The sequence below is a fragment of the Nesoenas mayeri genome, assembly GCF_963082525.1.
Source record: "Nesoenas mayeri genome assembly, chromosome: 2".
Classification (NCBI taxonomy): domain Eukaryota; kingdom Metazoa; phylum Chordata; class Aves; order Columbiformes; family Columbidae; genus Nesoenas; species Nesoenas mayeri.
Window position 1 is genome coordinate 61,673,532 of NC_137543.1, and position 17,025 is coordinate 61,690,556.

A 17,025-nucleotide genomic window follows, 5' to 3' on the forward strand; every position below is an offset into this window, starting at 1 on the left:
GACCACTGATTGTTGGAATATAGTTCACATTTTATCAACAGTTGAATGTTGACTGACTTCAAGTTGTAACAGATTTTTCACTAAGTTGCTTCTATGGAAATTCAGCTGAATTTTCCCTAAGTTTTTGACATAAAGAATATCACAAGTTTTGGTTTTCATTTAGATAACATTGTGCACCCATGTAACTACTTAAATAACTTCTGGAAGGTTTCAAACTCATAATTTCCAATGCGTGTTCCAAAATAGGTACTTACATTTGAATAATAAAACTCTTCATATTTAATTCAATTTCCTGGACCAAGAGTGCTTTTTTATTTCACTGCAATTACTAAGGCCAGGAGACATATGCCAGTCTTAATAAATGAGACTAAGAAAATCCATCTTCATTTTTCTTCAGTAGGATTTTATACTTGGATAACCATGTTCAGTTGTTTCTCTCAAAGAAAACATATTCTCTTGCTGTGAAGACACACAACTCTTTTATTAAGCAGTTCAGCTTACAAATATAACTAATAATCTCTACAGAGGTTTCTATTTAATGAGTGAGAAATCTATAATTGTAGTGTTGATTTCAAAAATAATGCCAGGTAAAATCTTTCAGAGTTCTCTACTATTCTTTCCCACTCCCTTAACCAAGTTTATATTCTATTTTTTTTTTTTTTATTTCTAGTAACTCTCTATATTAAACACATTCCATAAAATAATAATACCTGTAAAAATAAAAATCAATTACTGAATGCAGCATCACATTTTAGTGACTAAATTTCTGTAAAGGATAAAAGGTTTCCTCTTGTGTTACCCCAAAATTGCAGGCAGTCATGACATACATGTTAAATAAAACTGGGTCACAAAGCACCTACTTCAACAAAAACCACCACATACCATCTTCTACCTAGTATCCTATGGCCATCTAATCAGCACTAAAGTGAGCACCACATTCTAGCCAGGATACTAATGTACACTATAGGTAATTTTGATCAAGTCTGGTAAATCATATCCTATATTTGCCAATTACAGGAATATTCTGTATACATTACTAGAATTTTCTATCATGGGGCAGAGCAAGGTTAAGCTTCTACTACAGACCTGCATTTTCTTTAAAGTATCTGTTGTAGTCGTTTAATTGCTGCATACACAGCACACAGTCAAATAAATAAAGAGAGCATTAAGCAAAAGCCAGATAAGAGGTGATTACTGAGAACTGTGATAATGTTTTTTTCTGGTTTTCAGTGATGTACTCAGCAGCATACCTGCAATAACTAAAGTAGCAGATAATCCTCCTATCTTCTTGTAGAATCCCAATGATACGAATTATTGTCAGAGGGATACATTTTTAGTCTTACAAATAGCATCCACTGATTTCAATTTTTCCTTCTTAAGAACACTGAAAATAGTGGCAGCTCTTTTACACTTCTGTTGACGTTGCAAATCTATGTCTGCCCATACTATATCAATGTGATAGCTTTTCTAATTGGATCTATTTGTGGGAGGAGGAAGGATCAGTAACAGTGCGAGACACAGGGAGATACATTTTCAGAGGTGAGGCAGGAAAAATTTTGAAGTTGCATTTTCATCAGTGTGACAGGAGTTCTGCATCTAACTCTGTGAATATGGAAAATACACAACTTCCTTACAAATGTGTTTTTTTAAAAATCAGGCATTCAACTAAATCATATGCTGTTGGGTTTTTTTCTAACCTGTCTCAAAACATCTATTCAGAACATTTAAATAAATCTCTGAATATGCACAAATTTTTTGTGAAGAACAACAGAGAGACTGAGATACAGCCCATGATGGACAGCAGACAGTGACCCGCATGGTTAGAGGCTGAGCTTTTCATAGCCTACAGGCCTCACCACACTCACTATCATGACAGTGACAAGTGTAGTAACTTTACCAGAAGCAGAGTTTCCATACTGGCTTATTATATCAGATGTTGTACAAAGACTAAAATCCAACTATATAAAATGTCTTTAACTCCTTCCCTTAGAACATCAATGGACTTTTCCTCACATATGGATCCACAGGAGATACAGGTGTGGGGTAAGGAACCACAGAAATTGTTCAACCCATGACTCACTAACTGCATCTCTCATGAACCCAGACATCTATCAGTCCCTTTAAAAAGTGGCATTTCATTTTTTGCTTAGTATTACTACAGAAAGATGCTGATACCAGAGGTTGGTTAAAAAAAATAAATAAATAAAAAGACAAAAAAACACTCCCTCCCACAGACCAATGAAATGTATAGGTGAGGACAGTGAATTAGTCAAAAGCACAGTCAATTTGAAATGGCTTATTATTTTATTCCAGATATATCAAAAGAATCAGGCTAGGAAAAAAAAAAAAAAGTATGTATCTTTAAACATTTTTTGCAAAATGAAGTAGCAATTAATGGCTCAGAAATTACAGCTCTGCACCAGGTAATGGAGACCAAGATCCTCTTTGCTGCTCAGTCTGAGAGATGAAGGATTCAAAGCTCCCACTTTTCACTGACAGAGAGTGTTTTGACCACTGACTAGGGGGAGATGAGCTCAATCTCTTGCTGAGAAAACACATTGATTTTATAAGAGCTCAGCAGCAGCAGAAATAGTGCCCAAGTGTCCAGACTTTCAAAGAAGTATCTCACAGGTCTGTTTTTAGATACTCTCAGAACCTATCAGATTGCATAATACAGATTTTAATTATTAAATGCAACAGGTTTTGGCCTATCATCTTAAAACAATGGGGATTTAATTAAATATTGTGAAGTTAGATAAGAACAAGTTGATTTAAGTCAAAATGTCTCACATTTTCCCACCAAAATATATACATTAAAAATTACAAAGCCTGTCTACCGTCTACTGTAGTGTGTACAACAAGGCCATTTTCAAAGTTTCTGTATAGTAATTTTCAAACATGCTTTCAGTACATTTTGCTGGAGGGGGAGGGGCAACTGAAAAAACTATCAGCATCTAGAAACGTTAGTCACAAGTTATCAACAAATGGTTATTTTTGGTTCAGATGTTGCCAGCACAAAGTCTTTGTAATATCAGTGTGAACACAGAGCTGTCGTTTAGTTGATAATAGCATTTCCATGAGAGTGTCATTCAGTTCTGAGTGACTTCTCATAGATCCAGGGGGATATGTTAAAATTCTTGCCTCACTGCCTTTAGTTCTGCTTCATGCTAAATTGATCCCACACTGTGGCATGCCTGCCAATAGCACTTTTCCTTATAATAAACATCTCTAAACTTAAGAGATAAAGTCTCTGGTTGCTGCTGTGGTGCTCTCTGAATTTCTGTTTCAGATAAGAAACTTCTGAATCAGCAAGAGATCTTATATGTGACTGCTGGAGTCATGTTTCAGTGGAATATCTATATTCCCTTCATAGAATTATTTTTTGTTGCTTTGATTCTTGCAGCTTGTACCTTCTGTTTAAGATGTGGATTGCTTAAGTTTTATATTCTCAAAGAAACTCCAGATTATTTTTTAACTCCAAGCATTTCCATTGTTGAACTTTCCTAAAAAAAAAATGGTCATACAGGTGCAGCTGTCACGTTCCTTTTGTTTCTGTATTCCTGCCTCAGTTAAACTGTGCATATCAGGTCATTTCAAGATATTCATAGCCCTAAATTTTGTATCCAACATCGACCACCAAATCTTTCTAGTGCACATTTGAGGATGACTATCTATGTCTTGAAGCAAATAAATATAAATGCACGGGCAGTACCCATGACAAATATAGGGGTAGTAACAGCATTGTGTCCTTGACTGGCCATAGAGGCTGCCAAGAAAGGGACAGAGAGAACAGAGGCTTTAGCAGTTCTTTCCAAAGTTGCTTTCCAAGCTACAGCCCACAGGTCTCAGTTAAGTTTTCCTGGTAAGGCTGATATGTGCTTAATAAATAGTGGGTGTTAACCTCATTTTTTCTGGCACACAAGCCTAACCACTGTCATGTTGGAAAAGTATCACATGAGGAAATACTTAAGGAAACTGAAGCCCTGACAAGATGCACCTGTGAGTGCTGAGAGAGCTGACAGACATAACTGCAAGGACATTCTTGATAATTTGAATAAGAATCAAAGAGAAGTGCCCAAAGACAGAAGGAAAGACAGTGACACACCTGTCTTCAAGAAAGGCAGAAGGAGAACCCAGGAAACTACAGGCTGGTCAGCCTCAGTTAACCTCAACCTTACCTGAAAAGGTAATGGAGCAGCTAGTCCTGAAATACATTGCCTGACACATGAAGAACAAAATGGTCATCAGGAGTAGTCAAGCAATTTGCTTAACTTCCATGATAAAATGACTGGCCTGGTAGATGAGAGGAGAGCAGCAGATATCATCTACTTGGACTTCAGAAAGGCCCTTGACACTGTCTCCCGTAAGATCCTCATAAACAAACTGTTGATGTATGAGCTGGATGAGGAGGCTTGAAAAGTGGGTGGATTGAATGACCAGGCCCAGAGGGTGGTAATCAGTGGCATGAACTCTTGTTGGCCAGTGACTAACTATAGTCCAGGGGTGCTTTTGAACATCTTCATTAATGTTCTGCATGATTGAGCAGAGCGTACCCTCAGGAATTTTGTGTATATTAGAAAACTGAGAGGAGTGGCTGATACATCAGTGGGTCATGCTGTCATCCAGAGGGACCTTGATAGACTGGGAGAAATGGGGTGACAGGAACCTTATGAAGTTCAAGAAGGGGAAGTGCAAGGTCCTGCACCTGGGGATGAACCACCCCAGGCACCAATTTATGCTGGGGACTACCCACCTGGAAAGAAGCTTTGCAGAAAAGGAGGGTGTAAAGTGGATGGAGCCAGGCTCTTTTGAGTGGTGCCCAATGACAGGAGCAGAGGCAATGGGCACAAAGTGAAATGCAGGAGGTAGAAATAGTAGAAAAAATTTTCATCAACAGATAACAAATTATTTATCTTACTTTCTGGCTTTGTCAGAATAGCATTCTAGCTACTTTTTTACACAGCTTTGTGGTGGCTGCTGAGAAACTTTCTGCCTCCAATTCAAGATCTCAAGAGATTTCTCACTTTCAAACAAAGAATCATTATAATTAGTTATTATGGGTAGTTAGAAACCAATGTGTCAGACATCAAATTAAAATGATTAAGTAAATCATGTTCAGTGATCAGTGCAAGTTCAATAATAACTGATCCTTGTTATAGTTGACTACTAATACAAGTTATTGTATTTAAAATAGAAAAAGTCATTTTTTTGCCCAAGCTACTAATGTCTCAGAAGTAGAAATGTTTAGCTCTGTGCATCTGGAGAAATTAAAGTTGTTGAGCTTAAAATATCTTAATTTAAGGTCTACAATCTCAGCAATTCTAAAACAAGCTGGGCCTCTCCTCTGTCTCTTATATAGCTTTCAAATAGCACCCTTGTCAGGCCAAAGTTTTAAAAATTTCTCAAAGGAATGGGAATAATATCAAAAGACAAGATTTTTAGCCCAACGATTCAAACACATGCATTTTATTGCATATTATACTCCTGAATAAGTGGCATGATATACATTTGGTGTTGTTTTCACTTAAAGTTTGGGGGTTTTTTACTATTCGAAAGATGCTTGAAGCTGAAATCATGAAGGCATGCATTTCCTGTAGCAGTGAGGCTTCAAATGGTAATGCTTTAAAGATCACTTTGATACCAACAAAACAGGTTTTTTCCCATAGCTGATTTCCCTCAAGATAAATATTTTAACTTCCAGCTCACGATTCTTAACTACCTTACCATTCTTGTGCCAACCTTGTAATATATACACCGGATATCAATACTAGTAGGAATGTTTTCATGTCCCTTAAGCCCTTAAATCCTCTTGTCTATTCATGCACCAATCTGTAGTGGTTGCATAAGAAATGAGTCCACAAAAGAGTTTTCAGTGCAGTTCCAGAAGCAAAAGATTTCTCTAAAAGCACGGTTTAGAGTCTGTCCAGTAGTAAATTTTATTCCTCTTTTTATGTTCATATTTCTTAAAGATTCTCTATGTTTCCCACTACCCAAATCAGATCCTTCGAAACATTACAATGTCTTTCATGGCACTTGATGATACAAAGTGAAATCTGTGCTTAATCTCAACACCTTAACATCCTTTTCCCATAGATCTTACAACTCTAAATACAATATCCTATGTTTTCTCAGGAAAAAAAAAAATATCAAAATTACCGAATTAATTAGATTTCCCCCACAAAATAATTAGAATTCAAATTTCACATATTTATATCATATTTCGTCAATATTTAAAAAATAATATAGTAACAGCAGTAGGATTACCTGGCTTGGAGCTTTTGTCTTTCAGCTGGTACAAAGAACTAAAAATACTGTTCATATGAAAAATGAAAAATAAAAAATTTGAAGAGAAAATTTTGAATCCCATTCCCATGGTCCATCCCAGCCCCTGCAAATAAAATATAGTTACCCATCATGTAAGTATCAAATAAAAAAAAAAAAAAAGGTTTATATATTTGTCCCTATACACAGCTTCAGTGGTATTTCAAATTTGAGTACTCACCCGATTTTCAAGATGCATTTTTTTTTTTCTTCTAGATAAAGGGAATGAGCCTTGGATCAATTAGAAATATTAACACAATATAATAAAGACTTAAGACTTGAACCAGCCAACAGTTACCATCTCCCTAAATCAGGCAGAGAAATGCCAGTACCTGTGGAGAAAGCTGAAGTGTTCATGAATAAAAGGGACATCCAGTGCAAGGTCTCCTGCCTTCTGAAGTGGAAAGTTCTCAGGAACAGAAACCACACAGCAACTCCAAGAAACTCTGCTAATGAAGGTGACCTGCAGTCTTTGAAACCTTTGCTGCTACAAAGTCTCCTGACTATTCCTTTGCTCTGCCAAGTTGTTTAGGCAATGAATACTTATGGATGTCTCATAGCTCTAAGCATTTCTTACAGCATGTAAAAGCCATATTCGAGTATATTTCTGTATGAGACCACAACTATTTCTGATTCTTTCTTCAAATAAGTGATGTATTTTTCATTTTATGTGACTGTTTACAGTAAGTTACCAAGTGAAATTCTAGTAATAAAAATATTGGAAAAGTCTAGTAACCCAAATCAGCTTAAATCTCAGCATGATTTATCTCACCTACTCATGATTACAATCCTTTCTGTTTGGCCACCTATTTGATTTCAGAGATTTCTTAAGTTACTTAAGCCAAAAAAAAAATACTTCTACCTGCAATCTTTTTTTGTTTGTTTGTTTGACCTTGAGATTCCAAAGGCTTCAAGAAAATACAAAACTCACAGAAATTGTATTGTGAAGTACAAATCCCAAACTGGCCAAGACAGAGATGTGTTTTGCAGTTATACAATGAAGGTATGGTGAAAGTTGCAGAAAACAAACAGCCCAGTTAAAAGTATTTCAAACTAAAATATTATTCCAGGTTTTTTTGTACTAGAAATACTGGTTCACAGATCATCTATCATATTTTCATTTTTCTGATTAATATCTCAAAAATATTGATAATTTTTCATACATGTTGAACAGTGCCCAAGAAAAACAAGTCCTAATACACTTTGAAGCATCACAAAACTTTGGTTGCTTCAGGAGTTCTGTTGCATTTTCTAGTATACGATGCCAAAGCAGAAAAATAGGAGCAAGGTACCAATATTGAATAAAACCTAAACATCAATTATATCAACTATTTCTCTCACTTGGGCTAAGAAGCAAATAAGACTCTCTGAACACCAGCTGGAGACTAATTTATAGCTATAAGCACTTTGCTCGTGGTAGGCAAATGCTTGGTAATTGTTGATATGAAACTATTAAAATATTACAGCATGCCCATACTTTAAATTCATAACTCCCAAAGAGCATGCCATTATGCTCAGACATAAGAAATAATTAACACACTAACAATGCAACAAGAATACTACAGGGAAAATAAAATTTGGCTTAGTTATCAGTTTCCTAAAGCACATCAAAGAATACAGATAGAATGGCTGTTCCTGTCAGCACATTTACATGGCCCTACTTGTTACTCTTTTCATAGCCTTCTCTACTATATTTCTTACTTAGTTATTACCTTAAATCAGAGGTCAACAAGCAAGGTACACCATGAATTCACAAGTTTATCTATCTGGTGTGACAAGAATGATATTGTGTCATATCTGCCTTGGGATGTAGTTAACTTCTTCCACAGCAGTGGCAGAGTGCTGCACTTTGGATTTGAGGCTACAGCAGCATTGATGCCACACCAACGTTTTGGCTGTTGCTGAGCAGCATTCACACACCATCGGGACTATCCCTCCAGCTCCTCACCACCAAAGCCTGTAGGCTGGGAGTGTATCCATATTGTCCACCTTTGTTGGTGTTGTGATTATGTTACTTTGATTTTGGTGTGGGGAATTTCTATTGTTGATGCAAGCAATTTTTTGTGAAAAGTGTGTGACAAAATGATATTTTAATGAAAATTCATAAATAATGTTTTTCAAAGAGGTGTGGGGTGGAATGTAGCAAGTGCAGGTGCCCAAGTCCTGACCATAGGGGCTGTAGGGACCTCTGTGAAGAGAGGCCATGGCTGCCTGAATCACAGATGGCTCCAGCCAGGTCCAAGAGATCCACTGCAGGACACAGCTGAGCTGGTGGCACCTCTGGGAAATCATATATAAGAAATGGCAATATGCTGCACAGCAGCTGTGTGAGAGAGGAGTGAGGAAAAATATGAGAAAAACAGCCCTGCAGAAAGCAAAATAAGAGAAGAAGGAGGGGGAGGAGGTGCTCCAGGCACCCAAGCAAATGTTGTCCTGCAGCCCCTGGAGAGACCACACAGATTCATCCCGAAGGACCACAGCCTTCAGGAAGGACCAGTGCTGGAGCAGTTCAGGAAGGACTGTGTTCCCTGGAAGGGACCCCATCCTGGAGCAGAGGAACAGTGTCAGGAAGAGCAGAAAGGAAATGTTATGGACTCATCAGAACTTCCATTCCTCATCTGCCTGTACTTCCCAGGGAGGGTGGCAATGAAGGAAACTGAGCCTGGGGAAAAAAAAAGGGGCAGGGGGCTAGAGGTGTTGTTTTAGTTCATATTTCATACAATTCTGTTTTAATTGACAATAAATTAACTTCCCCTGTCGAGCCTGTTTTGCTTGTGACAGCAACTGCTAAGTGATCTTCTGGTCTTTATCTCAACCCATGAGCTTTTTGATCTTATTTTCTCCCTCTGTCCTGTTGAGGAGGGGGAGTGAGAGAGAGGCTGGGTGTGCATCTGACACCAAGCCAAGGTCAAACCTCCACAGTCAGTTTAGCATATGGATTTCTCAATCCCAGATTTGCACTGTGGTCTCAGTCCATGTACCCTATGTGCATATTATGTCCCTAAGAACAGCTATGATAAATCTAACAGCAAGAAATCATTGTCATTGTACATTTATTTCCCACTCACAGCTTGCATTATCATTTCACTGCTACAAACGTACTTTCAAAGGTCTAAATGTCACCAGTAAAGCTTCTTTCTTGCAAATACTGATATTGAGTCTCAGTATCTTTCACTTCATCCATCAGTAGAAAGCAATATTTTGTCAGCAATCCAAGCAATTCTAATTGACAAAATCTGTGCTCTTAAGGTCTGTCATTCAGGCATCATAATTGTAAAATCAATTTTCAACAGCACCATCAATACAATGTAATGAATATTGTCACAGAAAGATAGCATAAGATACAGAAGGAAATTAAGCAGTAAAGGTAAGGGAATCTTTGTGCATATGAACCATATTTTGCAACCCTTTTTTTCCTCAATCAAATATCTCTAACAAAGGAGAACTAAAAGGAAAATAATTTTACTTAAGTTAGTATTATCAATGTATCTGTAGCCTGTTCATGTTATATTATTATAGTCTATGATGTAATACTTGTAATTTATATTATAAATTGTAATCTGTAATACAAACAAAGAAGAAAGTATTATAACCCATACGATGTAAGAAATATGACTAAGAGGGATCATTACTTTATTCTACAAAATTTGTTAAGTATTTGAACTACAGTTCAAGAAAATTGTGAAATGATAAGAACGCTCTGGAAAAGTATTGAGCATGTGCAAAATTTTGCAGTGTGTTTTGTGTTGCATTACACGCAGAAAAAGTCACTGAAAAATATTGCTGAAATGTGCATCTCCCAGATTGAGCCATTATATCTATGCAATCCCTATTCAAATACTTTTGAACTGCGGTGAAAATAGGGTAATATGATATTGTTTTAAAATGTAACCTTATCCTTAAATTCAAAAGGACCTCAAAACAGAGGTGAGGAATATGCATTGCATATTAACTGACTTTTAAAAAGGTGAAAAAAATCCTTTATGATATTATGGTAGCAAATTTCTTTCAGTGAACTAATAAATCTTTCAAATATGTGTTTGTGTACTCTAAACTAGTGCCCTAGTAAATGAATTAGCTGGAGGTTAGAAGGGGGTTTTTCATATCTCTAGTCTTACCCATGGGCTGATCCTAAATCTTATAACTGCTTAAAATACTGTGCATGGTTTTAACAGAAAATAAACTCTTGCACTCCCTTTAATAGCTGGCAGCTCATAAAGGTTCTTGCATATCTCCTGAAAAATCTGAACAGCGACAGTATATGGAAGCTCTTTTCATATATCTCCTAGGTGACATTAAATATGAATTCCATTCGGGTAACATCCTTCTTGCCAGTCAAACCAAAAAAAAGTATCCACATGTCTATATCCAGTAAAGTTAAAATAAAACCTCCACAAAAATCAGCAAGTAGCTTTAATAATAAATTAAATATTATATATTTAGATAAACATATGGGTTTGTATTTGAATAGCTTACACTAATTCAGATCAGCAACATATACACTGTCCCTAAACACAGTCTAATTCTAAACCATTGCTGCATTCCTCACTTCTTGTTTCTACCTGGACAATACTGTCTGGAAAATTACTCACTGGGAAATATCTTCTTTACTGAAGACAGATCCGGAGGTTTACGATCATGTTTTGCTGAGGCTCTTCCTTCTTTTAAGACCTTTTTTTTTTTTTAATAAGAAGCACTCTCCTGCATGCCTCAATTTACAGTATATTACTTTGAAGGTATCAAAATATGGGAAACATACCTTTTAATGTCTTTCAGTCTCAGAAATTCTAGTGACAAACTTTTCAAAAGAGTGATACAACATTTCATGCAACTGAGTTATTGTTGACTTACACTTTTTATTATATGTGCATCTATTTTTTATCTTCTCAAGTAGACCATTAAAAGACAGCTATTCTCTGCCTTCACAATTCAAGATTAGTCATTAACATACAGTGTGTATTATTAGCCCCTACAGAGCAAAAAACTGATCTAGAAAATAGTTCTTTTTTGGTATTCAGTTTGACATTTGACACTGTATTTTGATCTCAAATATTGAAAGAGTTACTGTAGCCCTATCACATTTTTTTGTCCTCAGTCTTTCTTTAGAACCAAAGCTAAAAGTACAATCCTTTACAAAGAGGGACATCATGATTACCTCTACATCAACTCTGACATATGGTATATTTATCAATTTTTTACATGTTTTCAGTTTGAGCGAATGCCAAAAAATGGAAGTACAACATAAAGCTATGCATTATTACTAACTGCAAATATGGTTCTAGGTATCTTTATCAACTTCCCCTAAAAAATTGTTCCCAGCACATATTCACCCTTGCTTTTCCTCTAAACCCTCAAAATATTACAAGAGATAACAAAAATTAGATCCATTTCAAAGCAAAAATTAGGTCAGTTTTTAGTACTAGTTGTTTTTTAGTACCAGTTGTTTTCATATCAAACCTTGATGTTCAAATCTTTATGAGAAAATAATAGAAACTTAATGGAGAAGGATCATTCAGAAGCTATCGATTTTAAGATTTTCATCCGAATTCTACAAAAGCAAGATAATCTATTTGCTGATTTCCTCCCATAAGAAATGCATAATGCATACATTATTATTAAACCAAAGCACTAAAAACTTCATTAACCAAGCACACAAAACTTTTCATTTAATACACCGTTACTCTTTTTCTTCCCTCTGATTGCTCCCTTCTGAACCCTAGACTGGAGCTGGGACAAGTTCTTCTCACACACAGAAAGACTAGAAACCACAGTGAATTGCTAGAGCCAAGCTTTAGGCTACGTTCAGGAGGATGTGTGCACTGAGGCACGTGTCTGCTTCATACACACTCCCCTCCAGGTGAAGTGAGACCCAGCTCTCACTCCATGTTGTAGTACCAGAGTACCATGTTCCTAAAGCTATAAAAGGAAAGGAGAATACTAGCCTGATCATAACTTTAATGTGGCTTCTTAGTTTCTGAATCAGAACATCCAATTCCTTTGGAGTATTGATTGGTTTGACCCTCTCTGCCCAAACAAATGGTTGTAATGTGAAAAGAAAAGCACAAATCTTTAAAACGCATGCTTCAATTTCTAGTTTAAAATAAACAATTTTTAATATCAGATGGCAAACTTTTACACCCCTAAGCTTCCATCTCTAAAAACAAATATCAGAACCAATGTCTGTTTGGTTGGTTTTTTTGTTTGTTTGTTTTGATTGACAATCAAATAAGAAATCTCATATCAAGCCTGTGCTTTAGAAATTCTGTTTCTATTTTAACATATGTCTTTTACCTGGGGATGACAGCTGAGATGAGACCTCAGAGGCCTAGAAGGGAAAAGCACCAGAATCTAAATGAAAACTCCAATCAGCTTGCTTGAAATCTGAGTAACTCAACCTGCTGAGTAGCTAAAATATAGTGGAATTAAAATTTCCACAAAATTCTCTACCAGAATAATGTATAAGAACAAATATAGGTTTACTTTTTATGACAGATTAAATTACAACATTCTGTCAAAAGCATGGTTTTTTAGTCAGTGCAATTCTGTTGAAGTTTTATTGGCAGCTGCGCCGAATCAAGGTAATAAAAACGCTATAGCCACATGAGTTCTTAAACTACACCTAATTGGTTATTTGAAATACACACTGGAACTGGAAAATGAGGGTTTTAACTATTTTTGGCATGCATTTGAGATAAACCTTTTGTTCCACTTCCTGAATATTGTTGTCATTCTCATGGCAATACAAAATGCCATATCTTATTATTAGCACTACTGGACATATAAATATTTTATCTTTAAGCCCAGAAAGTGACAAAAATACATCATAAATATAGAATGTTTCTGTCCCTAACATATGTATTAGATTGTAAAATGGTTGTTTCTGTCAGGTTGTCTGACCATCAGACTGAAAATATTTCAGTCAAGTGCATTGTGGCAAACCAGGAGATATATTTTCCCCTTTCCCTGCTGTATCAGAAAGGTTATATTGTTACTTTTTTCCCTGGAACAAGCCTCTTTTCCTGTCAATCCACCATAAACTTCAGCAAAAAGAAAATGTAACTACACATTCAAAGAAAGAAAAAGCCATGGACAGATTTGGTTTGTATCGCTTGATGCATGACATGAATAATCGAGTGAGTCTTTTCTCTTCAGTTTCTATGTATAAATCCCATCATTCAGAGGGAAAACACTACCCCACACACACTGTTTACAGATGCTATTAGAAACCATAAAATCAAAATCACACGCCTGAACATCTATTTTGAAAATCATGAACTTATGAAGAGCAAAAATTAATTAGACATCTTGCCTTGAAGGACTAGAAGTATTAGCTCCTATATTAAGAAAAATTAACTTTTCTTCTTTAGTCTAAACCTTGCTTTAATTTTTTTCATTAATTAGTAATGATGCATAACACTAATGTACCAGAACTGTGTCATGGAATGTTATTGAAGAAAAATTAAGGAACTGTAACAATGTATTTTAGCTGCATGAAGAGGTATACTATAAGAAACAATACTGAAATACATTCAGAGGCCTTCAGAAATGAACAATTAACAATCTGTGAATGAATGATTTAGAAAGTTAATTATAGATACATTTGATAAAGTGCATTTATACCTAGCTAATCAGAAAACCATTGCTTAAAGCAGTCCCAAGATGCTGATTTCCATCAACATGTGAATACTAAACAGCTAGGCAGTTTTGCTCATAGCTGGAGTTTTGCACATCAGGCAAGAAAAGCTTTTTAATAAAGCAGCTCTGTCTGATTCAGAATAGCTCCCAGTGCTATGTAAAATGATGGCTCAACCTTCATTAAATTAGGAAAACACAACAACTTACACGTAGAATATTACCATCTGATATCTTAATGCAACTGAGTCCTGCAAAATGCTACAACTGCAGTTCCAGGGAGTGAATTCCCCTATTGTTGGCACCAATTCATTTGACAAACTGGCCCAGCGCTGGCCAGCTGGTGACACAGGAGCTGGACCAGAGCCCACAGGAGGTCCCTGGCTGCCAGTTCCCTAAAGGACACTCTCTGAGAAGCCAAGCCAGGAGAAAGGGACTGCCACCACAGCCTGGATGCCCCCAGCCAGTGCCACAGCAGGGATTTGGCAGCTCTTCCACTGCATTCCCCTTGACATCAGCAGCCTCACTGTGCCAGGCAGAGCATACAGTAACAATTGCTGGCAGTGACAAGAGGACCTGAAGAGAGGTAAAGGAAAGGGGAGGTGTTGTGAGGTGGCTCTAATGCTCTTGTAGCAAACAGGGTTGCAACATAGGGAAGAAAGATCAAGCATGCAGGTATGTATTTTCCCTCAGTTTCACAAAAAGCATCAACATAAACCAGGCTTCAAAAATTCTGTACATGGAGGCTGATCTTCCCTGCAAAATTTGCTCATTCTGGAGTGGGGATGATATTTCTGCAGAAAAAAAAAATATTTTCATCAGTCATTGAAAGAGATCATTGGATGTAGATGCATTTCTATATGCAAATGACCTTTATTAATCCAACTTCATCTCCCTATAATCCAAACAACTAGCACAGAGCAGAGACAGATTATAACTACAAGGACAAAACAGAATTTTCTTTTTTTTTTTTTAAGAGTTCAGCTGAACAGGAAAAGAAGACAAATTGTGAGGTCAAATCCTGATAGTCTCTCACCTTGCAGAAGTCTAAGGCACTTTGCCTGCCCTGGCATCTTAACCCTGAACCACCAAACCACCACCACCTAAGGCTGACAAGTCCTCCTTTCCTGCCCATTTCCACATAATTTGAGGCTTTTTTACTTAACTGTTTGCTATATCCAAGCAGGATAAGTAATAACCAGTGAATCCCAAAAGGTTTCAAGGTTTAATTCAGAGAAACATCTGAAGGGCCTTATATCCTTCAAACCTAATGAGCTGAATAGCTCACAGGAATCAAGTCTCTGTTGACATTTCCAGTAACTTGATTTTTAAGAAAGACTGAAATATTGCAAGAGCCTCTCCTGTTGTTTCAATATTTCTTTATACTTTCCTAAACAAAATCAGACATATTAGATTATGGAGGGGAAAAAACAAATAATGAAATTAAAGAAACACAATTTAAAGGTACCTCAAGTTTCAAACAAAAAGTTCAAAGGTTTTTTGGTAGGTGGTTGGTTATACATGGTTCCAACTGTGTTGTCAGTTTTTCCTTGACATTTGAATTGAGACTGAAGAAACAGTCTGACATACCATCGTAACTTTACCACATCTTTGGCAAAGTGTGAGCTCTTCTTCAATATTGTTTAACTTGAAATTTGTTTCTTTGGACCATCAAATTGTGCTAAATCTGAAGTGCTACCCTTGGATAGCATAATTCCTGTTTACAAAGACTGTTTATTTTCCTCAGGTCATGGTCTGATACTTTAGTCTTAATATGGACTTAATACAAGATAATAAGAGATGTCACTAAATTTGCTATATGCAGCCTTGAAATTCATTCACAGATGAAGTATTTAATATAAGGGAAGCTGACTGCATCTCTGTTCAAATATACATGTAAGGGTTTTTTTAGAATAACCTTTCTTAACGTACATCTTTCTTGAATGGTATTTTTAAGTTTTTGCAAAGTGTCAGCCCCTCTGATTTCCCGGTTATGTGATAGGACTACTTATTACTGAAATACCTGCATCCTTGATAATTCGGCCTCCATGGGGTTAACTTCTGTTAAATAGCCAATTTCATTCGTATTCTCCATGCAGTGGCTGTCCTCTGCAGCCATGGAGCTATATCACCCTATGACAAAGTTAAGGTAAAAATGTGTTCTGGAACAGGCTGTTCCCTGCTGTAATTCCCTTGAAGCCAACTTATTTTCGCCAAGGGTGAACTCAGATCACAGTATTTTAGATTGGTTTCCTCAGTATTTATTGAAGGTAATCCAAAGAATTACTTGCTTTTTTCAAAAAAATTCTCATGAAATGTTTTGTGGTACTACTGCATACTATTTCAAGGCAGGATTATTTTATTTATAATATTAGTCTAATATAAAACATACAATAACTTCTGAACTTTCCAAGACACAGTTACCTTTTAAGTACCTGAAGTGAAAAGGTCATACAAAAGATATTCTGAGTGGATTTAATAAACTGAAAATAGCTCTGGGTGTCCAGTTCTTAAATAGGGCTTGCCTTTAGTTACTTACCCCTCATTTCTAAAACACAGAATAGTTTACTAATGTTGCTTCATCAGATGTTAAGCCAATTATCCCTATTTTTTCAGCATAACATGTTTTTCCATTCCCTTTCATTTTGCCTTGTGTTGCTTAGTCTTTGACCCCTAAACACAGATATCAGGAGGTATTCCAATTGTCTTTGAATATTTTATGGTCTAGAGTTTCTTTCTTTATGTCTTGACCTGTCTCTGACAAGGCTGGGAGGTTGCATTAGTCCCAGGAATATGGAAATAGCTGAACTTCTGTGAGTTTCACATCAAATACAATACCAAGAGCAGAGGAACAGTATTTTATGTAGTGTCAAAAATGAACCATGCCAGTCTGCTTGAATTGGAAGGGACAAGTAGGCAATCCTGTAAAATCAAAATTGAATAGTCCACAATACATTCAAGTATTTCAATGAACTAACAAGGAAGCTACAGTCACACAAACTGTATCATGTTAAAAGATACCAGATTATTTTTCCCCCCCACAGAATATTAAAATTACAGTAGAAGTAGTAA